Consider the following 26,660-nt stretch of genomic DNA (forward strand, 5'->3'; position numbering starts at 1 on the left):
CTTGCTAATTGCCTATAATTTCCACCTTTTGTCTATTCCATTTGCACAACAGCATGTGAAATTTATTGTCAATCAGTGCTGCTTCCTAAGTGGACAGTTTGATTTCACAGAAGTGTGATTGACTTGGAGTTACATTGTGTTGTTTAAGTGTTCCCTTTATTTTTTTGAGCAGTGTATATATATATATATCATTGAGTTAATGAAGCCGCATACAAACATGGTCTCTTTTGTTTTCTTGAGTAAGGCTGCTCCAAAATGCAGGTGTCTCAGCCTAGGTCAGTGCTTTCTGTGGTGTTGGGGCAAGCCAGAAGAAAATAGGAGCATTGGCTCAGTGTTCTGTCACTCATGGGGACACTACACACCACCAAGTCTAAGTCCTTAGTAAGGGTAGACATCAAACATTTAAGCCTTTTGGGTCCTGCCATAGAGTTACATTATAAGTGCCCTTCCAAGAAGGCGTAAGGTCATCTGCCACAGATAAAATGACATCAAATCACGTTATATGTACAGCAGCTTTGATTGGACTGATCATGTCAACATCTTACTTTCAAAATCTTAGCTAGCGGACATCATGAATCAAGACCACAATCTACTGGCAAATCCTTTTTAATCCTGAAGAGAAATTAATTTCTTGATCGAAATTAGGGCTTGCCTCTTATCCGCTTGTCGTCCACTTGTACAAACTATGGCATATCTCAATTGTCAGTAGAATCTCCACTGAGTGTCTGTCATGTAGAGGCCAGATGGTAGAGTGAAAGACGTGTGGTTGAGGAACAGGTCATGTGCTTTATTAAATAGATCATGGGCAGACAAGTGAGATGGGTGAAAATGCTGCAGTTAGCTTCATGACAAGTGTTGTAAAGACTGTTTTTTCCACTTAAGAGCCCCAAAATTGCAGACTAAATGTTGTAGCTTAAGTATTTAAAATATACTGTACTTTGTGACAAGTGTGCTGATAGTAGATAGCTTAGATATCTGAGTATGTCAAGCCCAGCATTCAGCCCAGTCTGAAACTCAGCAGGTGAAAGAGATTGTGGGAAAGTCTTTCTTTTTTCCAGAGCAGGTGCTGGAGGTGGGCAGTTACATTTATGAAGGGCAATATTGCACAGGTATCAACCTTGATAAGAGATTAGAAAACCACCTACAGTGGGACAGTGTTACAGGATACTTAACTGTGTCAGACATTCGGATAGAAGATTCTGGGGTTTAAACTGTGGAGAATACAGATGGAGAGAGGAGATGTAAATTTGAACGTGTGTGTTTTGAATATAACAATTTATCGATGGTGATGTTGTCAGACTATCGCAAAGTTTTTTTTACGTGTCAGAAAATTATTTGCACAGTATCGTCATTCAATTAATCAATATTAAGATGAAATGTTTACATTTTAGTATAGGACAACTGTTCTGCCAACTCTCCTATGTTAGGCCTATAGAATGTCTCCCAATCTGATTCCTGTCTGTTCCCTGAGTTCCTTGATTATATGAATAAATTCTTCACAACGTATAGGCTCAACTTAATTTGGTTTTCACTTTGTTCACGCAATAATACATACTGTATAGGCTGGTTTTTGGTGAAAAATGTCAACACCCAGACACCTCTGCACTAGGAGGGGTTGTCAGTGTGGGCTGCAGAGACATCTGTTTTAGGGGGAGCCAAAGACAGTTCTTCACACTGACCATAATGCTAAAGATCAGGAATCAAAGTTAAAATGTAAAAGGTACTCACTTCCTTGTCCATGCTGCTGCAGACTGAAAAAGTGTATGGCTAAGTGTATACAGGAATGTTTACGAATTTCCTGTAACAAAAGAGTCACAACATTGCAAAATCGGAACTGTGGAAAAATACACAGAATGATAAATGAGGCAATCATGTTCTGATATATTTGGCATGGCATAATTTAGAAGACATGTTTTTATATAAAATGGCACAATGCATGAGCACAGTCCAAATGTAAAAGCATAGAAAGGTTTGAGAACATTTTGCTGACACATTTTAGTTACACTTACAATATACAGTACACTGGCTCAGACAAAATGGTGTAGTATGTAAGTATACTGAAATATAAAAACATTCAACCACTAGATGAGGGAAATACATTAGAAGAAAAACATTGTTTCCTTGAAAGCAATGCTTGAAATGTAATATGATTAGTCATCATTATTTTCAAATTAGAAATGTACAGCTGCCTGGCATTAAAAGTAACAGGTCAGAATGGCCCAAATACACTTAAACTCAATAAATCAAGAAACACAAACAATTAGTGGTCTCTCCTAGACCCCAGAAGTAGGCTACATTTGGCATTTTGTTAGGATGTTGCAAAAGCAGCAGCTACTCTTCCTGGGGTCCACACATAACATAATACAGAACATTAGACGAGAACAGCTCAAGGACAGAACTAAAAATAAAAAAAAGGCACACAGCCTACATGTCAATACATACACAAATCATCTAGGTCAGACATTAAAACCAGAATCTGGAGAAATGATGCCGATCTCAATCTCTTGAACGTATCTATAGCTGCAAAGACTGACAATTCTCACAGGTATATTGTTGCAATACATTTTTGGTTTACAAAAACTCTAATGAAAACAATATAAACAATGGAGTAAACTTAAATCATATTGTGGGTTGTGATAAAGTATATGTTTCAAGTATACAGTTGAAGTCGGAATTTTACATACAGTTGGAGTCATTAAAACTCCTTTTTCAACCACTCCAAATATCTTGTTAACAAACTATAGTTTTGTCAAGTCGGTTAGGTCATCTACTTAGTGCATGACACAAGTAATTTTTCCAACAATTGTTTACAGACAGATTTCACTGCATCACAATTCCAGTGGGTCATAGCTTGGAAAATTCCAGAAAATTATGTCATGGCTTTAGAAGCTTCTGATAAGCTAATTGACATCATTTGAGTCAATTGGAGGTGTACCTGTGGATGTATTTCAAGGCCTACCTTCAAACTCAATGCCTATTTTGCTTGACATCATGGGAAAATCAAAAGAAAATCAGCCAAGACCAAATTAATAATTTGTAGACCACAAGTCTGGTTCATCCTTGGGAGCAATTTCCAAACGCCTGAAGGTACCACGTTCATCTGTACAAACAGTAGTACGCAAGTATAAACATGGGGCCACGCAGCCATCATACCGCTCAGGAAGGAGACGCATTCTGTCTCCTAGAGATTAACGTACGTTTGTGCGAAATGTGCAAATCAATCCCAGAACAGCAAAGGACCTTGTGAAAATGCTTAAGGAAACAGGTACAAAAGTATCTATATCCACAGTAAAACAAGTCCTATATCAACATAACCTGAAAGGTTGCTCAGCAAGGAAAAATGGTTTGCAACTGCACACGGGTTCAAAGATCGTACTTTTCGGAGAAATGTCCTCTGGTCTGATGAAATAAAAATAAAACTGTTTGGCCATAATGACCATCACTATGCTTGGAAGAAAAAGGAGGAGGCTTGCAAGCCGAAGAACACCAACTGTGAAGCACGGGGATGGCAGAATCATGTTGTGGGGGTGCTTTGCTGCAGGAGGGACTGGTGCACTTCAAAAAAAAGAGATGGCATCATGAGGATTGAAAATCTGGATATATTGAAGCAACATATCAAGACATCAGTCAGGAAGTTAAAGCTTGGTCGCAAATATGTCTTCCAAGTGGACAATGACCCCACGCATACTTCCAAAGTTGTGGAAAATAGCTTAACGACAACAAAGTCAAGTTATTGGAGTGGCCATCAAAGCCCTGACCGTAATCCTATAGAAAATGTGGTTGAGCTGAAAAAGCGTGTGCGAGCAAGGAGGCCTACAAAACCTGACTCAGTTACACCAAAAATTCACCCAACTTATTGTGGGAAGCTTGTGGAAGGCTACCCCAAACATTTGACCCAAATTTAAATTGTTTAAGGCAATGCTACCAAATAGTAATTGAGTGCATGTAAACTTCTGACCCACTGGTAATGTGATGAAAGAAATAACTCTATTATTCTGACATTTCACATTGTTAGGGCTAGGGTCCTTTTTTCAGAATTTCCGCCTGACTGACGTGCTGAAAGTAAAACTGCCTGTTACTCAGGCCCAGAAGCCAGGATATGCATATAATTGGTAGCATTGAGTTTCTAAAAATGTTAAAATAATGTCTGAGACTAACACAATTGTTATGGCAGGCAAAAATCCAAAGAAATAACCAGATTTTGTATTTTTTTTGGTCTTAGGCTCTTATAATGGAAAGCTATGGGTCCTATGTAATTACAGTTCCCAGTTCCCACGGCTTCTACTAGATGTCAGTCTTTGTTATAGGTTTCAGGCTTGTTTCTTCAAAAACAAGTAAGAATTTGGAGTTTGTGTAGAGAACACAGAAACAATAGTATTTTAGGCATGCGAAGAAGAGGCGCGATTACAAATTTTACTATCCTATTGAACATACTACTTTCCGTAGGAAATATTAGTTTATTTTCATTTTAGGGTACCTGAGGATTTAATAGAAATGTCGTTTGAGTTGTTTGGACGACATTTAGCGGTAGCTTTTTGGATTCCTTTGTCTGCATGTTGAACAAGTGGATAACTCAAATCAATGGCACCAACTAGACTGACTTTTTGGGATATAAAGAAGGATTTTATCTAACAAAATGACCATTCATGTTGTAGCTGGGACACTTGGGATTGCAAACAGAGGAGGATTTTCAAAAGTGATTTATTTAAAAATCGCCATTTGTGTTTTTGTGAAGCCTGTGCTGGTTGAAAAACATGTTGATGGGGGGAACCATCCTCAGACAATCGCATGGTATACTGTCGCTGTAAAGCCTATTGTAAATCGGACAACGCAGTTAGATTAACAAGAATTTTGGCTTTTAAATTATATAACATACAAGTATATTCATGAATGTTTAATATTGCGATTTCTTTGATTTCTCCAATTTCACCGGATGTTGTCGACTAGCCTTTAGTTTTAAAATAAAGTGGTGATCCTAACTGACCTAAGACAATACATTTTTACTAGGCTTAAAATGTCATTAAATTTTTGGGCTACGGTGTATGTAAACTTACAACTTCAACTGTATATATGGGGGGGGATTGACCACCATTTAACATTAGGAAATATCAAAGATTGTATAACTTTAAATGAAATGAATAGGTAAGTCTGCCTTAATATATTGAAGGTCAGTTAAAAAAAAGCTCAGTAACAAATCTATCAGTTTGAATAAGCTTATTTTATAATAGTGAAATGTATTATCTTAATATTCAGTCTCGGTAACTACTATAAAAATGAAAGCCTCCAGTGCAACAACTCACTATGGTATCAGTAGATTTGTTTTTTTCAGTTATATGTTGGCTAACGTAGGTGGAGCACAAAATGCTCTAGAAGGTGTGCAGGATTGTAACCATCCCCTAACACTGGGCCAATTGTGCACCTCCCCATGGGTCTCGACAGAGACTGGACTCGAACCAGGATCTCTAGTGGCAAAGCTAGCACTGCGATGCAGTGCCTTAGACCACTACCCCACTGATTGTATTCTTAAGAGATTAGCTACATACTGTGTAGATAAAGACAAGCAATAAATGGTCCATCATAAACTAAACAGTTGATTTTGTACATTCAAACTGCATGAACACACTTGTTGTCAAAGCAAGATCTGAACTACACTTAATCAGGTTAAAATGCAAGTCAAGATTGACCACACAAAAATGTTTCAATAGAATCTACATGGTGAAAATATAAACTTGTGGACTTTGTTTCCAACGTAGCCTAACAGCCTTTTTATATACACCGCTGCTATCCACTGGCAAGCTAAACAATGACCAGCTATAACAACATACAGGGGAAGCACCTACATGTTAAAAAGAACAGACCATACTGAAAAGAAGCTTTGGCCCAGCAATAGCATAACAAACACACTAGTGAATTGTATTTAAAGAGGTTCCATTTGTTTTAACCTATACATTGGGACAATGGGCACTTGAAAAAAGGGATCATCCTACTAATAACCCTAGGCATAGCTATTGAATTTGTCTGTATAAGTTAATCTCATCGAGGCCCCAATTCAACAAAAGACTGAGAATAACCAACACAGGAAGTTTGAAATGATAGCGCAATGGTTAAATGGGAATTTTCTCCAATAACAACTGTGAATCCATTAGGTTTCCTAAACTAATATTTACTATAATTCTGTCTCAACGTCCACGTTCTTCTCTTGGATGTGAATTATCATGTCACCCTCTCAGAACCTTCCTGTTTTGCTCCTTCATGCAGAGTCAACATCCTCGCTGGCAGCCATTCGATGTAACTGGAGTGTATCATAAACTGTCAGGTTAGGGTTGTCTCTAAGTGACTCCAGTCCTTGTATACCTGTTCGCTCCTCCTAGACAGGGAGGGAAGAAAGGATTGAGAGGGACAAGGAAAGAGGGGGGTGTAGGAAAGCAACAAAAAGTAAAACTGATCATATGTTACATTATTAGATACTTTGCACCAGAGGAAGGAAACAAGACAAGTCTGATGCTCTCTTGTCTATTCTCATTGTTCTGCAGGAAGTAACTCAACAGTCAACACATCTAGAACCATTCCTAAATCTAGTGGGAGGAACCATGAAGCCAAGTTTAAAAGTCCACTGACTTGACAAATACTGTAAAAGACACGGGAAGATCAAAGGCATTACTATACTGAAAAATATAAATGCAACAATTTCAAAGATTTTACTGAATTACAGTTCATTAAAGGACAGTCAATTTAAATAAATTCATTACACTCTAATCTATGGATTTCACATGACTGGGCAAGGGTGCAGCAATTGGTGGGCAAGGGAGGGCATAGGTCCACCCACGCGGGAGCCAGGCCCAGACAATCAGAATGAATTTCCCACAAATGGGCTTTTTTTACAGACAGAAAAAGCAGACCAAAACGCTGATTACAGCAAAAATATGAGAACCTCGAGTCCTTTCATCACCATCTAAAGTAAAAAGAAAAAAAACAATATTTTAATTAAAACAGTGTTTCATAAAATTAGCTCTACCATACTTATTGTTTCATATAGAAGGTGGTATTGTCTGGATATCTGCAATGTAACATTGCTACTGTACATGTATTTACCTGTCACCTTGGAGGGATCACTCTCTATACAGGAATGTGGAACAACAACTGTCTCCTTGCTGACTGGGTTGGCAGCCTCACATCTGTAAGAGTCTCTGGTCTGTACATCCACCTTGAGAGGTAGAGAGAGGGTGATGTTGAGGTCAGGGCTGCTCGTCTGGTTAAGTCTCTCCCCTCCTCTGTACCAGGACAGGGTCACCTCTCTCCCATTCTCCACAGAACACACCACGCTACAGGAGATGTTATCATGGACCGTCACCTGAGGTTTGGACAGAACATCTGGAAGGCAAAATAAAATGTGAATTAGTGAAATGGAATTTCTTTAAAAAGAGCAGTTACATCATTTTTGGACTTATAAAGTCTTGATGAACACAACTTAACAGCACATCAGCTTGATTTACACCAGTGTTTTTAAACAAAGAAATTGTAAACAATCTATATGGTCTCATAACATGGTTAACACTATACTTGTTATATGGCTGATCAGGCCTTGCATCCATAGCTCTATGAATTTGGGAGTGGTTAAATTTTTCCAGGCCCTCAGCTTTTTAACCAAACCAATAAAGCGACCGCTTTAGTATGGTTTCTACTGCTGATTGCAGCATTAATGATTTTGTAATTTACAGCACACACTTACAGTACACAGTCAGCTGAAATGTATGTGTCATCTTCTCTTCAGCATCTGCATTCTCCACAGTGTACACCCCAGAATCATCTATTTGTAGATATGACAAAGTGAAGACTCCAGTAACATTGTTCCAGTGAAGGCGGTTTTTATATCTCTTCTCAAGGTTTGTATTACTTTGTTTACCAGGGTACACCTGTGCAATATTGCCAAGGTCTCCATAAAGTAAATTGCCAGATGTCAACACCCTCTGGAAAAGAGAGAAAAGTTCCCACGATGCCTTTCACCTGCCGAGTCTTTGGCTGTTCTGAACGCTGGGCTGAGCAGAGTACTGTGGAGAGAAAGAGACACCCAACATCAAAGCATTGACTTAAATATCATAGTTCGCTAACATACTGTAGCAACTTAGTTTCTCGATTGCTTGAGAATGTCCAAACAGAAGTCACTTTTCCTAAAGAAAATGTACATGCAGCCCCAAGCTGAAACACGTTAATGTATTTAACGTAGACACAGGGAGTCCGGAAGCAAGTGCAGTTAGTTTAACAAAGCACATGGAACAATACAAAAAGAGAAGCTTAAAAATATGGAAACATGAACAATATTGCCTGGTGAGTGATGACAATGGAGGGCTATATACAGGGGAAGTAGTCAGGGAGGTGATGAAGTCCAGGTGTGCCTAATGAGGCGCAGGTGTGCGTAATGAGTTGCCAGGACCGGTGATTAGTATTCCAGCGCAGGACTAGACATGACAACGCTGGCCAAAATGTAATTTGCAATAATGCATTAAGACCAGCGGCAGTATTAGCATGTAAATCTTGGTGGGGCAAAAAATGTGATGCATGCCAGCAAAGACACTACTGTACACAACACATTAATGGCAACAAGTGGTGCCCACAAACTATTAGGGCCTACATAAAGCTGTCCCAACAGCAGAGCTCTCTTTTCAGCACCATGGATTGAATCTTTACCATTGTTACACCTGGCTATCAGCGAAACAATTCAGCCTGGTTTACTGCGTTTTTTTTTAAACATAGCTGGTATGGCTAACTTCCTTAAACAAATGTGGTTTCTATTGACAATTGAGATGTACAAACTACGACATAAGGGAACGATAATGGATAAGAGGCATTCCATAATTTCAATAGACAAAGAGCGAGCGACAACGGACTTTGTCAATATAACTGTTTATCACTTTTGAAATGTACAGCAACAATTACTAACAATGGGCTGCTCTTACAGTATTTTCCCTGTACACCAAGTAAGAACTGTAGGATAAATAAAGGGGCATATAAAGACAATGAGACATCCTACAATATTAGATTGACATCTCAAAAACAGGTTACAGGCTACATGTGTAGCACCACCGGGTCAGAACAGTAGCCTTAAGCAAAATTAAGAGGTGAAAATATACCAAATTATTAGGGTGAGGCACATGGGCTACTAACACCTTACTACACTTAGTATTACTTTATGTATACTCTAGCCATCTCCCTTGCATATTACAATTTATGCAGCAGCATACAAGACATTTTTGGACTCCTTGGCTTGTGATGTGCTCACTGAAACATGAATGTGGCACGGTGGTTTCGTCATCAGTCTGGCATTCTCTGGATTTATGGTGGGAACTCAGGAAAAAAAGCCACTCCATTGAATAGCAGGCTAATGTTACCGGTTGCTTTGCACTGCACCACTGATTCCTTCCAAACGACTCATTGTATAAGGGCACAGGGTGAAACCGATGCAGACACGGGAGGCAGATGGTTCGAGTCTGATATTTACTATAATCCAAGGGGCAGGCCAGAGAATGGTCACGGACAGGCAAAATATCATAACGAGGTAGAGTGGCAGGCAGGCTCAGAGTCAAGGCAGGCAGGCTCAGAGTCAAGGCAGGCAGGCTCAGAGTCAAGGCAGGCAGGCTCAGAGTCAAGGGTCAAAACCGGGAGGAAAAGAGCGATAGCAAAAGAGCGATAAGAAAAAAAGCAGGCGCAAAGAAAAACACGCTGGTTGAAAGACAAACTGGCAACAGACAAACAGGGAACATCGGAATAAATACCCAGGGACTAATGGGGAAAATGGGTGACACCTTGAGGTGGTAGGAGACAATCACAAAAACAGGTGAACCAGATCAGGGCGTGACACATTGTTGAATTTGTGATTTCCAAGTTGTTGTGTAATCTTTATGTCCAATGGCCGATGAGCACCGATACATTTTATCTATAATTTATCTTCATTATTTTTCTTCATATGACAATATTTAAAAAGGATTTGCCAGTAGATTGTCTACTTGATTTATGATTATGACTGCTAGCTAAGATTTTGAAAGTAAGATGTTGACATGATCAGTCCAATCCAAGCTACTGTAGATATAACTTGATTTGACGTAATTTTATCTGTGACCAATGACCTAATCTAAGTCTATGGCAGGACCCAAATGGCTCACATTCTTGATGTCTACCCTTACTAAAGGCGGGTGACGTAGTGTCCCCATGAGTGACAGAACACTGAGCCAATCACGGTGCAATTCTGAGCCAATCATGGTCAAATGCTCCTATTTTCTGCTGGCCTGCCCCACCACCAAAGAAAGCACTGAACTAGGCTGAAACACAAGCATTTTGGAGATGCCTATTTGTACATGGCTTTATTAACTCAAATATATACATTTTTTACACTGTTTGCAAACTGATGTGACACGTATTAATTAATACAAAAATAATATGCAAAACAGGCAAGCCCCCCCCCCCCCAAAAAAAAAAATATAATTTATTTTTAAAATCGGTATATATCTATATTATTTTTTTTTGCAAAAAATATGGGTCTCCCGAATGACGGGTCGCTACTGATTGAGACTCAAAACATGAACTACTTGAAATCAACAACCTCAACATCAAAAGGTATTACTTATCTAATGAAAAGTTCACTCGTTACACAATGGCGCAATACATACTAACTACAACTATCAATATACCCTAACGTGGTTAACCCTCTTTTATATTTCTGTGCCATTTGTTGATACTATAATTATACTATGCACCATAAAATACAACTAAACACATAACAGCATGGGCTGTATTCTTTTTTCCTAAAATAATTTTACCAAAAATGACCAAAGCAGAAAGAATGTCACTCAAGAATATGAATATCCAGACTCAAATACTTTATTTTACTTTTTTCCATGTTGTCCTTTACAAATTCAATGATGCTGTACAGTATATACAGAGAATAAAAATAAAATAAACCAAGCAAACAAATCGCTGCAAAAACAAAGACATTTAAAAAAAAGCAACATAAATAGAGTATATACCACATTCATCTCCATTCGTTCTTGTCAATCAGGTCACATGTTTTCATCAACATCACCCTGGATGTTTTCCCTTGCAATGCAGAGAAGAAAAAAATATCCTTGTATCCTTATACCTCTCCTCTTCCTCTTACTTGGTCCATTCTTGCAAACAGCAATTCAGAGGTGAGTGACCTCTTTAACGCATGAATAAGGACTGATTGCTGATTGAACAATTGTGCAAAGAAGCTTTGCACGCGTGTAGACGAGGTTCACATTCATTGGAGTCATTTGTATCAGCTGTGACCAAATGTTTTAATTTTGTTTGACCTGATTTACTCAACTGAATTTTGCCCTTTTTTGTTGAGATTTGTGTTTACTGTTTTGCAAAAAATTGCTTAGCATTTGCATTTGGTGAGAAAGCCTTTACAGTTTTGCAAAGAATAATACTGTTTTGCTCATTAGGTTATGATGTAGATAATTGTCATTAAAAGTGTCTTAGCAATCGAGAAAAACTGTAAAGGACTGATGTGATATTGACGGATAGGAAAGAAATGACTCTCATAGGAGAACCATTTTGGGTTCCATGTAGAGCCTCCTGGGGTAAGGGTTCCACATGGAACCCAGAAGGGTTCTACCTGAAACCAAAAACGGTTCTTCTAGACAGCACCTTTTTTTCTAAGAGTGTACACACTGAAATTAAGTTCAAATGGAAATAAAGACTATCTCAGCAGAATCTTCTTCTGCTGTTAATGGCACAATCACTGAAATGCCATCATTGTAAAAAAATCACAATCCTTTATTACTTTCTTTTTTCGTAGCTACATTTTTACAGGGAAATCCCATTGAAACCAAAACCTATTTTGCAAGAGAGCCCTGCATGTACACAAATTATACAAAATGTACAACCTGAAGGCACAAAAGTGCCTTTTCAACCTCAGGAAGCTGAAAGAATTTGGCTTGTCACCGAAAACCCTCACTAACTTTTACAGGTTCACAATTGAGAGCATCCTGTTGCGCTGTATCACCGCCTGGTACGGCAACTGCACCGCCCACAACCGCAGGGCTCTCCAGAGGGTGGTGCGGTCTGCACAACGCATCACTGGGGGCAAACTACCTGCCCTCCAGGACACCTGATGTCACAGGAAGGCAAAAAAGATCATCAAGGACAATAACCAACCGAGCCACTGCCTGTTCACCCTGCTTCCATACAGAAGGTGAGGTCAGTACAGGTGCATCAAAGCTGGGACAGACAAACTTGATGATTGAGTTGGAGGTGTGCATGGAGTACAGGAGAGGGCTCAGAACGCACCCTTGTGGAGCCCCAGTGTTGAGGATCAGCGGGATGCAGATGTTGTTACCTACTCTCACCACCTGGGGGTGGCCAGTCAGGAAGTCCACTACCCAGTTGCACAGGGCGGGGTCGAGACCCAGGGTCTCGAGCTTGATGACGAGTTTGGAGGGTACTATGGTGTTAAATGCTGAGCTGTAGTCGATGAACAGCATTCTCACGTAGGTATTCCTCTTGTCCAGATGGGTTAGGGCAGTGTGCAGTGTGGTTGCAATTGCGTCGTCTGTGGACCTATTGGGGCGGTAAGCTAATTGGAGTGGGTCCAAGGTGTCAGGTAGGGTGGAGTTGATATGGTCCTTGACTAGTCTCTCAAAGCACTTCATGATGACGGAAGTGAGTGCTACGGGGCGGTAGTCGTTTAGCTCAGATACCTTAGCTTTCTTGGGAACAGGAACAGTGGTGGACCTCTTGAAGCATGAGGGGACAGCAGACTGGGATAAGGATCAGCCAGCTGGTCTGCGCATGCTCTGAGGACACGGCTGGGGATGCCATCTGGGCCTGCAGCCTTGCGAGGGTTAACACATTTAAATGTTTTACTCACGTCGGCTGCAGTGAAGGAGAGTCTGCAGGTTTTGGTAGCGGGCCGTGTCAGTGGCACTGTATTGCCACTTTAATAAATGGAACACTAGTTCCATTACTTTAGATATTACCTGTTAGATACTGCTGCACTGTCAAATCTAGAAGCATAAGCATTTTGCTACACTCACAATAACATCTGCTAACCATGTGTATGTGACCAACACAATTTGATTTTAATTAAAGGTATACAAAGGCACCAGAGCATCATGGCGCAAATTTATTTTATGCAGATTTACCTAATTCTGTAGTGATCAATGGGACATTAGGATACGTAACTTATAGATAAGGGCCGGAAAGGCTGCTCTCGAGCGGCTAGATGTTCTTCTGCTTCTTGTGATGTATTGTTGTCTCTACCTTCTTGCCCTTTGTGCTGTTGTCTGTGCCCAATAATGTTTGTACCATGTTTTGTGCTGCTACCATGTTGTGTTGCTACCATGTTGTTGTCATGTTGTGTTGCTACTATGCTATGTGGTTGTCTTAGGTCTCTCTTTATTTAGTGTTGTGGTATCTCTTGTCATGATGTGTGTTTTGTCCTATATTTGTTAAAAAAAAATATCCCAGTCCCAGTCCTGGCAAGAGGCCTTTTGCCTTCTAGTACTGTAGGCCGTCATTGTAAATAAGAATTTCTTCTTAACTGACTTGCCTAGTTAAATAAAGGTTAAATAAAAATTGCATCGAGAGTTAGCCATCCCGGTGATCGGGTCTGGTAACTCGTATGTCTGTAATTGAACAATGAGGTAAGGTATGACAGAAGTTTGCACAAGAGGGCTTTATAAACAAAAAGAGAGCAGTGTATTGATCTACAAGACTTAGGAGAGGGTCAGCCTACTTTCTGATATGGAATGCAATGATTTGTAATGAACCCGTCACCCGTAATAAAGCGAAGTGTGCTATTCTAAACTGCATCTAATGGTTTCAGTGTAGTGGTAGTTGCATTCATATAAACGGTGTCACCGTAGTCTAGTACTCGCAGGAAAGTTGACTGAATTATCTGCTTTCTGCGGTTCAAGGAGAGGCATGATCTATTACAAAAAAGAAGCCCATTTTTATTCTCAACTTCTTAAAGACAGAGTTAATGAGTACTTGAGGTCACCGAGAAAGTCTGGACATGGCCTGCTCTCCCTTATGTAAGTATTTAGGCACTTTACCATGTTTACTACAGTATGTACAGTAGGCTAGATTTACTTGTCAGACTGCAAAGTAGCCTAATAAAAAAATGCAGGGGGCATCTATCTTCAAAATGCTTTATTATCCAAACGTTTAAAGTGCGTGTGGGGGCGACCTCATGCAACCGCAAAATGTCGGATAAAGCTTAAGCTGTACAGTACTGTATTTCTTCATCAGCATCTTTATGCTTTCGTTCATAAAATAATGACGAAAATACTCTTTCAAAATGCAGGTGTTTTTTTCCTTATGGATCCATAACGAATTACTATGGGAATAAATATCACTGAATGACAGAAATAATGGAACAAAGTAGGCTAATGAAGGTAAACAAATAGTTGCTTACCAGAAGATACTCTTTCAAAATTCATGGAAGAGACAGCATTCAGAGGTCAAGACAGCGCTGCTCTGAGACAAGCATATGTACTGGTCTTGATACATCAATGCAATTTTTATTTTCACTGAATCTCCGTTTGGGTATTGGTTAGACTACAATTAGGGTGTGGAAATGTTAGGATTTTTTTGCTCTTACTGTAGTACTGTAGACTACTCCCGACCGGTCACGTTGTAAAGTGTCATTATGGGCTATTAATAGGACAATAGCTTCTTGCCAAGAAGGAGGGTAGGGGGTGAATTGTATCGTCAAATATATTTCTTAGTTAGGTTGGCTGTATCACAACCGGCCGTGATTGGTTGCAATTTCAGTTTAATCCACCAGAAAATACAGAACAAATAATACAACAAATATTGTGGTTAAACTCAAATATACTAATTAATAAAAATACTTTAGCAATTGGAACCTTTAACATGTGGAAGGGGGAAAAGGTATTATTATTATTAACCCTGTTTTTCACAAACGTAGCAGACTGAATTCTGCAAACAACGTTTCTAGGATGGGCTATTAGCAGGACAATATACACTGCTCAAAAAAATAAAGGGAACACTTAAACAACACAATGTAACTCCAAGTCAATCACACTTCTGTGAAATCAAACTGTCCACTTAGGAAGCAACACTGATTGACAATAAATTTCACATGCTGTTGTGCAAATGGAATAGACAAAATGTGGAAATTATAGGCCATTAGCAAGACACCCCCAATAAAAGAGTGATTCTGCAGGTGGTGACCACACACCACTTCTCAGTTCCTATGCTTCCTGGCTGATGTTTTGGTCACTTTTGAATGCGCTGGCTGCCTAAACACCGAGTACACCAAGCATTGCACCCCCCCACCCTTTTGCCCCTAGAACAGCCTCAATTTGTTGGGCATGGTCTCTACAAGGTGTCAAAAACTTTCCACAGGGATGCTGGCCCATGTTGACTCCAATGCGTCCCACAGTTGTGTCAAGTTGGTTGGTTGTACTGTCGGTGGTGGACCATTCTTTATACGCACGGGAAACTTCCAGGCCCACCCACGGCCCAGCCAATCAGAATGAGTTTTTCCCCACACAAGAGCTTTATTACAGACAGAAATGGCGCCGGAGAAAAAGGCTGACGTTTTACGTGTCCCAAACCGATTGTGTTTTTTTGTTTGTTTATTTGCGTTGTTTGTAACTTATTTTTTACCTTATTTTGTACATAATGTTGCCTTCTGGACATCAGGACTGCGATTACTCACCACGGACTGGCAGAATCCTTTTTTTTCTTTAACGAGTCTGACGAGCCTTACGCGAATGATATACTGCTTTCTCGGGAACATGCCCAGATCCCCGTGATTTGTGTGAAGAGGAAATGGGGCCAGAGGGCAGCCTGCTTTCTGAGAATTTGTAGGCGATCAAATAAACCCCCAATTCCTTCCATTTTGCTCACAAACATGCAATCTTTGGAGAATAAAATCAATGACCTACGCAGAAGATGAAACTACCAATGGGACATTCAAAACTGTAATATCTTATGCTTCATGGAGTCATGGCTGAACGACGACACCATCAACATACAACTGGCTGGTTATACGCTGTACTGGAAAGATAGGACAGCAACGTCTGGTAAGACAAGGGGCGACAGACTATGTATTTTTGTAAATAACAGCTGGTGCTCACCTGAGGTAGAGTATCTCATGATAAGCTGTAGACCACACTATCTACCTAGAGAGTTTTCATCTGTATTTTTTGTAGCTGTTCACATACCACCACAGACTGAGGCTGGCACTAAGGCAGCATTGAATGAGCTGTATTCCGCCATAAGCAAACAAGAAAACGCTCACCAAGAGGCGGCGCTCCTAATATCCGGGGACTTTAATGCAGGGAAACTTAAATCCGTTATACAAAATGTCTATCATCATGTTAAATGTGCAACCAGAGGGAAAAAAACTCTGGACCACCTTTACTCCACACACAGAGACACATACAAAGCTCTCCCTCGCCCTCCATTTGGCAAATCTGACATAATTCTATCCTCCTGATTCCTGCTTACAAGCAAAAATTTAAGCAGGAAGCACCAGTGACTAGATCAATAAAAAAGTGGTCAGATGAAGCAGATGCTAAGCTACAGGACTCTTTTGCTAGCACAGACTGGGAATATGTTACAGGATTCCTCCGACAGCATTGAGGAGAACACCACATAAGTCATTGGCTTCATCAAAAAGTGCATTGATGACGTCGTCCCCACAGTAACCGTATGTACATTCCCCAACCAGAAACCATGGATACAGACAACATCCGTACTGAGCTAAAGGAGCTGCCACTTTCAAGGAGCGGGACTCTAACTCGGAAGCTTATAAGATATCCCGCTATGCTCTCCGACAAACCAAAACACAGGCAAAGAGTCAATACAAGACTAAGATCAAATCGTACCACACCGGCTCTGACGCTCGTCGGATGTGGCACGGCTTGCAAAACATTACGGGCTACAAAGGGAAGCACAGCCGAGAGCTGCCCAGTGACACGAGCCTAACAGACGAGCTAAATTACTTCAATGCTCACTTCCAGGCAAATAACACTGAAATATGCATGAGAGCACCAGCTGTTCCGGAAGACTGTGTGATCACGCATTCCGCAGCCGATGTGAGTAAGACCTTTAAAAAGGTCAACATTCACAAGGCCGCAGGGCCAGTCGGATTACCAGGACGTGTACTGCGAGCAAGCGCTGACCAACTGGCAAGTGTCTTCACTGACATGTCCAACCTCTCCCTGTCCGAGTCTGCAATACCAACATAATTTAACCACAGTGCCTGTGCCCAAGAACACTAAGGTAACCTGCCTAAATAACTACCGACCCGTAGCACTCACGTCTGTAGCCATGAAGTGCTTTGAAAGGCTGGTCATTGCTCACATCAACACCATTATCCCAAAAACTCTAGACCCACTCCAATTTGCATACTGCCCCAACATATCCACAGATGATGCAATCTCTATTGCACTCCACACTGCCCTTTCCCGCCTGGACAAAAGGAACACATATGTGAGAATGCTATTCATTGACTACAGCTCAGTGTTCAACGCCATAGTGCCCTCAAAGCTCATTAATAAGCTAAGGACCTTGGGACTAAACACCTCCCTCTGCAACTGGATCCTGGACTTCCTGGCAGGCCGCCCCGCAGGTGGTAAGGGTATGTAACAACACATAGCATGCTCAGTCCCCTCCTGTACTCCCTGTTCACTCATGACTGCATGGCCAGGCACGACTCCAACACCATCATTAAGTTTGCAGATGACACAACAGTCACCGACAACAACGAGACAGCCTATAGGAGGAGGTCAGAGACCTGGCCGTGTGGTGCCAGGATATACACCTCTCGCTCAACGTGATCAAGACAAAGGAGATGATTGTGGACTACAGGAAAAAGAGGACTGAGCACGCCCCCATTCTAATTGATGGGCTGCAGTGGAGCAGGTTGAGAGCTTCAAGTTCCTTGGTGTCCACATCATCAACAAACGAACATGGTCCAAGCACACCAAGACAGTCGTGAAGAGGGCATGACAAAACCTATTCCCCCTCAGGAGACTGAAAAGATTTGGCATGGATCCTCAGATCCTCAAAAGGTTCTACAGCTGCACCATCGAGAGCATCCTAACTGGTTGCATCACTGCCTGGTATGGCAACTGCTCGGCCTCCCACCGCAAGGCTGTATATAGCCTCGCTATTGTTATTTTAATATCATTTGTACTTTTATTTCTTTTTTTTTTAGTATTTTTCTCAAAACTACATTGTTGGTTTGGGGTTTGTAAGTAAGCATTTCACTGTAAGGTCTACACCTGTTGTATTCGGCGCATGTGACAAATAGAATTTGATGTTGTAGAACTATCTCAAAGATGATCAATAGAAACAGGATGCACTTGAGCTCAATTTTGAGTCTCGTAGCAAAGGGTCTGCATACTTATGTAAATCATTGTAAATCAAAGGTAAGATACATTTACTCTAACACAGTTCACTTATCCTGTACGTGTCCTTCAAAAAGAGCTGTTTCTGTCTAACTTATTCTGTGTGCATTCATCCTCTCACTTCATATTCTCCAGAGAATCTTTGAAAGTTGATGGAGCAGAGGTCAATGTTAGTGAGAGAAAGTAGGTTGGTTGAAATTGAAACCAAATGGGCTTGTAACACAACGCTGCTTGGAAGCCTTTGGAATCTCCCTGATATAAATCTTGTCTGCGGGTGACTGAGCTCAGGAATATGTTTGGGAGGAGCAGCCAGATCGTGGGAGGGTTTGGGGCCTGTATGGGGTAACCAGAGATCTGTGTGGGTATGTTGTTCCAGCTAACTCAGCCAGGTGAAACCTTGAAGATTATACTTGTTAGGGGTGCGTGGGATAAACAAGCTGTGTGGGTGGATAAAATTTGCCTTGGCAAAGATCTCATCAACTGATTTAACGTTTAAATGAATCATTTACCCTGGCCACAATAAAACATACAGTGCTGGGGGCCCCAGGACCAAGTTTGGGAAACCCTCCTCTAGATGACAGATTGATATTGATATTGCAGCTTATCTATTGATCATATTTTCAAACAGCGTATGAAATATGATGCAATAGACAGAATGGAAAAATGCCTGAAGGCCAGGGTATCAGGCCGGGGTATTATGTACATACAATGAAGGTTACTGAGTGTTAATGTCCGTTAGAGAGAATGGTAAATGATAGTTCATGTTTCAAGACAAATAAATGCAGTTCAAAAGAAAATGCTATAAAAAGGTGCAGCTGCTACATCTTTTCAATACTGTATTTGAAAGTTGTTACACATGTTGCCTCTATCAGATCGGAGTGGCATGTCTCTTTCTATGAGCATGGTGTGGTCTGATAGAAATGTGCTGTATAGAACATACTGTACAGACACCTCTTCTGTTCATCACTCTGCAAGAATCTTTGAATAAGGTCCTGATGTTAGTCTCAAAACAACACCCACAAACGGAGAGAGAGTGGAGGCCTTGTGGTTGCTTTAGCTCAAGTAAAACTACACAAATACATGTATCAAAATGAACGTGTCAACATGGATTCCATCAACCCCCACAATACCCCCATATTGTCTGTCTGTGTGTGTGTGCGTGTGCATGTACGCTTCTCCATCGTCATCTATGTCAGCGTATGGTAATCACTTATTTGTTCTCTCTGAGGTCAGTAACCTATATGTGTCAGTCGCTGTCATTCTCACTTGCTTATATAGGAGATGTGGTACCTCCCTCTATCTCAGCAAACTGGATGCAGTCTATTGGAGTGCCATCCGTTTTGTCACCAAGCCCCATATACCACTCACCACTGCGACCTGTATGCTCTAATCGGCTGGCCCTCGCTACATATTCGTCACCAGACCCACTGGGTCCAGGTCATCTTTAAGTCTTTGCTAGGTAAAGCTCTGCCTTATCTCAGCTCACTGGTCACGATAACACCCACCCGTAGCACACGCTCCAGCAGGTATATCTCACTGGTCATCCCCAAAGCCAACACCTTCTTTAGCCACCTTTCCTTCCAGTTCTCTGCTGCCAATGACTGGAACAAATTACAAAAATCGCTGACGCTGGAGACTTATATTTCCCTCACTAACTTTAAAAGTCAGCTATCTGAGCAGCTAACCGATCGCTGCAGCTGTACATAGCCCATCTGCCTCATATTGTTTTTATTTACTTTTTTGCATACCAGTATTTCTATTTGCACATCATCATCTGCACATCTATCCCTCCAGTGTTCATTTGCTAAATTGTAATTACTTCGCTACTATGGCCTATTTATTGCCTTACATCCTAGACTTTCTTTTTTTCTATTGTGTTATTGACTGTACGCTTGTTTATTCCATGTGTAACTCTGTGTTGTTGTTTGTGTCGCACTGCTTTGCTTTATCTTGGCCAGGTTGTAGTTGTAAATGAGAACTTGTTCTCAACTAGCCTACCTGGTTAAATAATGGTTAAATAAAAAATCTCTGCACAGCTTCTCTCAAGCAAGAGAGCTGACACCACAAACCATGCTCTCAGTCCTCTGCACCCTCATTTAGCAGACACTCTTACTCACAGTAAGTGCCTACAACTAAAGTACAGTAGGTATGACAACATACAGTATCACAATCATTCCAAAATAACCACCATCAGCAAGTTATGTGCTAGTAAAATCTGTGCTAGTAAGCTAGTCAAATTATGTGCCTAACTTTCAAGCTTAGTTTCCCCTGCTTCGAAAGGAAAATGAACATAACTAAATGGCGGCCAATGTTCTGTGGTCAGAGGCAATAGAACGGCCACCCGCTACATATAACCAGAATTCGCTTGAATCGTGTGGTAATAATGGTTTGCCAGGCTTAGCCCGAAACTGGAAAGTGTGTGGTTGCCATGCACATGCAAGTAGGGCAGACGGATGAGGTCTTAGTGTTTGAAATGTGTGAATGCTTTAAACTATCTTCCACTTGCTGTGAAATACATAACGACAAGCTCTCCAATAGCATCTTAATTGAAACCTGTACTGCAAGATCATTCTCTCATAAGCCCATTTAAAAAAAAAAAGGGGTATGATGAATGATGTTTATAGAGATGTGTAGTGAGGGTCTCTGTCTCTAAGCGAGACAGGATGTGGAGGAGCTACAGAGAGTATAGATGGAGGCATAGAGAAATATACACCATCTCTGACTAATAGCATCAACCACACGACCAAGGTGACAAACACCAAAAACCTGTTCAAACTAGATCCATTGAAAGTGTTAAAATGTGGGGTTCTCAGTAGACCTAGTGCCAAATGAAGTAGTGTTGAATTATATAGAATTTGAACTTTTGAGGAAGTGCTTTATTTGTCTCTTTCCCATGGTGGAGTCTGTGGAGGGGGGGAGGGGATAAACCCTGCGAACGGGGAACAAAATAAGAGGAACAACTGAAAAGTGGAAATAAGAAACAAGGAAAAAGGAATACACATGCAAGGCGCACAAAAGCCCTTTTCACAATGAACTGGAGGAAAGAATGCGGCAGTGTTGAATATTATCGTCTAAGGGGTTGGACTTTTAACGAAATCCACAAAGAAGGAAGTGGTACAGTGATCGTCTGGTGGTCAGTGAGCGTGAGCAAAACAGATGACTAAAAAGTTGTGGGAAGCAGACATTACACGCTACGTGTTGCTGTATAATGCTCCCAAAAGTCCCTCAGAGCACAGCTCATGCACTCTCTCGTAGTCCATAAAGTGCTTTAGGCTTACCTTTGATGATATTCATCAGAATGCATTCCCAGGAATCCCAGGTCCACAATAAATGCTTGATTTGTTCGATACTGTCCGTTATTTATGTCAAATTAGCTACTTTGGTTAGCGCGTTTGGTAAAAAATTCAAAAGTCACATTTCGTCCACTATAACTTGACGAAATGTCCAAAAGTATTGGAGTGAGGTATTGGAGTGGCCATCACAAAGCCCTGACCTCAATCCCATAGAAAATGTGTGGTCAGAACTGAAAAAGCGTGTGCGAGCAAGGAGGCCTACAAACCTGACTCAGTTACACCAGCTCTGCCAGTAGGAATGGGCCAAAATTCACCCAACGTATTGTGGGAAGCTTGTGGAAGGCTACCCGAAATGTTTGACCGAAGTTAAACAATTTAAAGGAAATGCTACCAAATACTAATTGAGTGTATGTTAACTTCTGACCCACTGGGAATGTGAAGAAAGAAATCAAAGCTCAAATAAATAATTCGCTCTACTATTACTCTGACATTTCACATTCTTAAAAAAAAGTAGTGATCCTAACTGACCTAAGACAGGGAATTTTTACTATGATTAAATGTCAGGAATTGTGAAAAACGGAGTTTAAATGTATTTGGTTAAGGTGTATGTAAACTTCCGACTTCAACTGTACCTTGCACACAAACCGCCGCCCGTTTGGAAAAAGGAAATAATGAATGTATTTACGCGTTGAATGCCATTTGTTTGTCGTTTATCTCAGTGAGCCATTCCCGTGGGCCACTTGTACATGCTTTGACTGTTCACCAGAGTTCACAATGTCCTTCTTCTTAGTTGTCCGGTCTCCAATGGGCTGTTTCCTAAGAACAGCTACTTAGCCGTACCAGTGATATTCTGAGGGGGGAGTTTTCTTCTCCTCTTCCTCGGTTAGATAATCAAAATTCCAAACCCCTTTACATGCGCAGCTGCAGACTGGCAGTGTCCTGGTCTGGTAAGTTAATTTTCTTCACCTTGCGTTGAGAGTTTCAGAGTTTCTAACCATTTGGACATGTGGACCACGGTTTCACGTCTTTCTGGTCTGATATGTTAATTATTAGCCAGTCGATTTCAGCACTCTGGCCAAAGGCGACGGCTCCGTCCGTCTGACATGCTCTTCTGACCTCACTCGGGGTGTTGCTACGTAATGTGCAAAGGATATGATTAGAAGTTGTCTTCTGACTCCTAAAATCACATTCCTAACTTAACAAAAATTGTTTAATCCATTTTCATATCACATAGACAACGTATTGGATGGAAACTTGACAGATAAAGGGGGTATCCTTTCTAAGTTATAGTATTTGGTTCATACAGTTTTTAATAAGATCACAAAATGAAAAGCAATATGACATTAGTTTATACATCAATGCACTGACCATTTCCCACACTCGGATGTTAGAAATATTGTTCCAAAGTTCACTTTTTGGACGTTAAGAGTTTTTGAACAAAGACATTCCTTTGGTTCATACTAGAGTGTCAGAGAGTCCTCTGCTGCATAAAATGTATGACCCCCACTCTTCTGTGGGTGAGAGAGGGCCTGATTATTTGTCAACCATTGCCAAGCTGATCTGAGCCACTGGATCCTCACGTGTAGTCATGACAATGTAAAGCTTTTTGCTTTCATTAAGATTTTTAATTTATTTTTTATTAAAGGTGTTCTTCAGAAAGTTGTTGTGCTGCATCAAATGTGTTTTACAATAGGAACAGGTTACTCCAGTAAATCTCTAATGATAGACTGATAAAGCCATCACCTGCTGCTCCAGAATCAAACAGCCTATGAAATATGATGCAATACATAAACAGAATGGAAAACTGCCTGAAGGCCAATAATAAAGAATAAGGTCAGGGGATTGTGTACATTCAAAATGAAGGTTACTGAATGTTAATATCCATGGAGAGAGAATGGTAAACGGTAGTTGTGTCGAGACGAATGCTGTAAAAACACCAGGCAGGATGGGGCCATGGGCTCACGCTGCTTACGCCAAATCCATACTCTGCCATCAGCATGTCGCAACACGAACTGGGATTCGTCAGACCAGGTGCTGTTTTTCAACTCTTCAGTTATCCAGTGTTGGTGATTGTGTGCCCACTTTAGCCGCTTATTGTTTTTAGCTGACAGGAGTGGAACCTAGTGTGGTCATCTGCTGCAATAGTCCATCCGTGACCAGGACCGACGAGTTCCGAGATGCCATTCTGCACACCACTGTTGTCCTGCGCTGTTACTTGCCTGTTTGTGGCCCGCCTGTTAGCTTGCACGATTCTTGTTCTTCTCATTTGACCTCTCATCAACGAGCTGTTTTCGCACACAGGACTGCCGCTGATTGATGTTTTTTTGTTTGTCTCACCATTTTTGGTAAAGTCTAGACACTGTCATGCATGAAAAGCCAAGGAGCCAGGCCGTTTCAGAGATACTGGGAGCAGCGAGCTGGCACCGATGATCATACCACACTCAAAGTCGCTATGTCACTCGTGTTGCCCATTCTTCTAATTGTCGATGTCTGTCTGCCTGCTTTATATAGCAAGCCATGTGACTGTAGGAGCAAACCATTGTCATGAACAGGATGGTGTACCGAATAAACTGGCTACTGAGTGTACATGTATCTAAATGAACACGTGTCAACATACATGCATTCCATCAACCTCCACAACACCCCCATATTATTGTGCGCATGCGTGTCTGTGTGTACGCACGTGTGCATGTGCGCTTCTCTATCGCCATCTATGACAGCGTGTGGTTATCGCTTCTCTACTCCCCTGTGAACAATTCAAAATCAAATCAATTTCAGTATATGTTTTCACTCTTATTCTTATTTGTTTATAGGGGAGATGTGGTACCAACCTCCACATCTCTGTATAGTTATTTTCCCACAAGATAGCTCACCCCACAAACCATGCTCTCCATTACCTGCACCCATATGTAATCTACATTTGACATTTTAGTCATTTAACCAGCGATGTAATACAACCAACCACACAGTATCACAATCATTTTAAAATAACCAAGTTCTGTGTTAGTAAAATATGTGATAGCAAGCTAGTGAAATTAAAGACTTGTACGCCTAACCTTTAACCTTAACTTAGTTTAGCCTGTACAAAAAGGGAAATGAACAGAACAAAAACAATGGCCAATGTTCTGCGGTTAGAGGCAATAGGACGGCCACCTGCAGCACACAGCCAGCATTCGCTAACACGGAACCCAAACCGGCTGCGCGCGTGCGCCATCGTGCATAAATGTATTTTGTCCCCCTACACCAAAAGCGATCACGACACGCAGATTAAAATATCAAAACAAACTCTGAACCAATGACATTAATTTGGGGACAGGTCGAAAAGCTTTAAAAATGTATGGCAATTTAGCTAGTTAGCTTGCAATTGCTAGCAAATTTGTCCTATTTAGCTAGCTTGCTGTTGCTAGCTAATTTGTCCTTGGATATAAACATTGAGTTGTTATTTTACCTGAAATGCACAAGGACCTCTACTCCGACAATTAATCCACACATAAAACGGCCAACTGAATCGTTTCTAGTCATCTCTCCTCCTTCCAGGCTTTTTCATCTTTGAACTTATATGGTGATCGCATCTAAACTTTCATAGTATTACCATGACCACCGGCAAAACAATTTGTCTTTCAATCACCCACGTGGGTATAACCAATGAGGAGATGGCACATGGGTACCTGCTTCTATAAACCAATGAGGAGATGGGAGAGGCAGGACTTTCAGCGCGATCTGCGTCTGAAATAGAAAGGAGTTCTATTTTAGCCCTTGGCTACGCAGACGCTCGTTGGCGCGCGCGAGCAGTGTGGGTGCAATAATTGAATAACATGGATTTCTACATTTATTTTGTGACGCTCGCGCACGCGACGTGTCCGGTCTGGTCAACATTTTAGATGTCACTGCATTTGACTCACACAGCCTCAGTCACTTACTCACCTTGTCCACTGTGTGTGTGCCTCTCAGTGACATAAGCTAAACATCTAGCTGGCTAGCTCATCATGTCTCAATCTAAACTGTACACTCAAAAATACAGAAAGGAGTGGGAATCAAACCCTGAATTCAAAGGCTGGTTGAAGTCGTTTATTGGAGATGATACACGGGCATACTGCCTGTATTGTAAGGCTGATTTCTACGCCAAACTTAGTGATGTAAAAAAACACATGACAACTCAAAAACATACTCAAAAGGCAAAGCCTTATAACTGTTCCACCCAAAACAAGCTGCCATTTATGGTTAAAAAGAATTTACTCTGCAAAAAATGCTGAGGCCACCATGGCATTAGCTATCGCTGAACACTGTTCCATGCTGGCATGTGATCACATTGGAGAAGAAAGTAGAGCTGCTTTCTCAGACTCCACTGCTGCTACCCACTTCAAAATGCACAGGACAAAGTGCAAAGAAATAATGAACTTCTTCAGGATTGGTGGATCCCCTGTTGAACAGTTGAGCTAACGTAGGCTAATGCGATTAGCATGAGGTTGTAAGTAACAAGAAGATTTCCCAGGACATAAGCTTTCTGCCAATATCAGATATGTCTAACTTCTTGTTAATCTAACTGCACTGTCCAATTTACAGTAGCTATTACAGTAAAATAATACCATGATATTGGTTGAGGAGAGTGCACAGTTTTGAACATAAAGTTATTAATAAACCAATTAGGCACATTTGGGCAGTCTTGACACAGAATTTTGAACAGAAATGCAATGGCTCCTTGGATCAGTCTAAAACTTTGCACATACACTGCTGCCTTCTAGTGGCCAATATCACTAGGTCTAATTTCCAAGTATAATGACATCCTGTCCAGTCCAGTATGTGGTACAAAATAGAAACAATGCTGTATTAACAAAGCTTTCTCTCCTGCTTTTAGTAAGATTTTCAGAGGACTGGGGAAACAAATCAACAAGTCCAAACCTGTTCATAAGATGAACAGGTTCAGGCAGTCAGTTGATGGCTGCTGTCTTTTGAAAGTACA

General features: G+C 41.0%; 1 long non-coding RNA gene across 1 annotated transcript; it reads right to left on the reverse strand.

Moving 5' to 3' along the window:
- Positions 1-7,098: 7,098 nt before the first annotated feature.
- LOC120052795 lies at positions 7,099-22,530 on the reverse strand. Its single transcript, XR_005477405.1, has 3 exons — positions 22,333-22,530; positions 7,730-8,048; positions 7,099-7,371 (listed from the first exon to the last, which is right to left on the reverse strand). It is a non-coding gene; the product is annotated as an uncharacterized LOC120052795 (long non-coding RNA).
- Between the last annotated feature and the right edge of the window lie 4,130 nt (positions 22,531-26,660).

This window comes from Salvelinus namaycush, chromosome 8 (assembly GCF_016432855.1).
Source record: "Salvelinus namaycush isolate Seneca chromosome 8, SaNama_1.0, whole genome shotgun sequence".
Lineage (NCBI taxonomy): Eukaryota > Metazoa > Chordata > Actinopteri > Salmoniformes > Salmonidae > Salvelinus > Salvelinus namaycush.